We start from the raw sequence: 1,826 nt of genomic DNA on the forward strand, positions 1-1,826 counted from the left end.
TGATGCCTCTGACATTTGTCGTTATGGCTTTTCTTGCTTTCTATCAAGCGGACAAACAACCGCAGCCGTACATTTCCACTCCGTAAGTTCAACTGAATGATCGAGATTGCTTCGCGTTCATACATGTACTGCTTTGTCGGGGGCATTTTCTCTTTCTGTAAAATTTGTTTCACCACTTCATTCTGTTGTATTACTTCGACTACATAAATGCATATCGATACTACTGAGTATGCATGTTGCCAGATCTGGATGGATTTTGGGCAGTGACACTCACAAAGGGTGACAATTTTAGATGTTTTAATGAGTTCTTTTTGGCTCGTTCTGAAAACAGTACGATGGTCGAAATTTGAGAGTAAATAAGGACAATCATTGTCATACAGCGAAGTTTAGCTGAGAGCATTGGGTAAAAACAAGAAACCAAAAAAGTTTGCTCGACGCCAGAAGGAAGAATTTCAGACAAATAAATGTAATACCGGCTGAGCGCGCGGAAGCAATGGCGCCAGATTTCCCTCACAATTCTAGTATGAAACTCTGTGGGCAGAGGTAAAGCCTATGGCCGCAATTCCACTGGCTAGAGCATCGCTCGCGTCATACGATGGTGTTGGTTAGCCCAGCAGAGGCGGCAAGTTTTCTTTTTTTTTTTTTCACTTTCATCTCTCTGTCTTTGCTCTAAATTTCAAATAACCGACGCAGCCATTTCTTTCCGTGAGCTTTTCTTGGCTTCGTGGAGTTGTTACCAATGAAACATTCGAGCCACACGGTTTCCCCTAATTCTTTTAGCTTATCAGTAAAGGCCAACAACACGGACAAACACAGGAGCTCTGATGACACACACGCCCGTTCTAATGGATATGTTCCGCAGTTCTCGGCAATCATTTCGTCATTAGTGATGCTTGAGGCGTGAATTGTTGTCAAGGAATGTGACTATAGCTGGCCAGTTTAGAAAACACACAGGAATTTATATTTTTATGGGCACTGTTAATATTACCCACATGGGGGAGGGGGGGGGGGCGGAGCGTTATTGAGAAATTCTCCTTACGCTTGCGCGCTGCATGTAACACGACGCAGTCTATGCTGTCGAGTCAATGGCGGGATATGACATGTTCTATTCTAAAATTATCGCTCTAATTACAAAAAATTAAATCCTGTGGTTTTACGTGCCAAAGTCACGACATGATTACGAGGAACGCCGTAGTGGACTCCGGATTAATTCTGACCACTTGGGCTTCTTTAACATGCATGTATATCCAAGTACACAAGCATTTTTGCATTTAGCTCCCATAGAAATGCGGCCGCTGCGGCCGGGAATCGAACCCACTACCACGTGCTTAACAGCGCAACGCCACAGCCACTATAAGCCACCGCGGCGGGGATAATTATCGCTCTAGTATGGCACAGCCTTTAGTTCGTGCTTCTGTCCCAAACTTTGTATATGTCGGGCATACAAATTCTCAGTCCATCTGTATTGATAGTGGGCGCACGACCTTGAAGGAATTTTCTGTTAATATTCGATACATTATTAAAATGGGGAAACAATAGCTTCAACGCGCCAATTAGGCTGCAGGGACCGGATGCCGATGCTTTATGCGCGCAAAACATCTGCTTATAAACGAGCCTACAATCCGTCTCCGACAGCGTTGACTTTAATTTGACCAATACATGCGCGCGTGGCGCGAACCCACTTGGCCGCTACGCGGAGGGACGGAGATGACCAACGCTAGCTCCGCAAAAAAATCCCAGACATGAACTATGTTAATCGGCACCTATATGCTGCTGGAAACTCTGTTCATCAACCTCCCTAACCTCCCTCCTTTTCCCACCACATT

Source organism: Dermacentor silvarum, chromosome 1 (assembly GCF_013339745.2).
Source record: "Dermacentor silvarum isolate Dsil-2018 chromosome 1, BIME_Dsil_1.4, whole genome shotgun sequence".
Lineage (NCBI taxonomy): Eukaryota > Metazoa > Arthropoda > Arachnida > Ixodida > Ixodidae > Dermacentor > Dermacentor silvarum.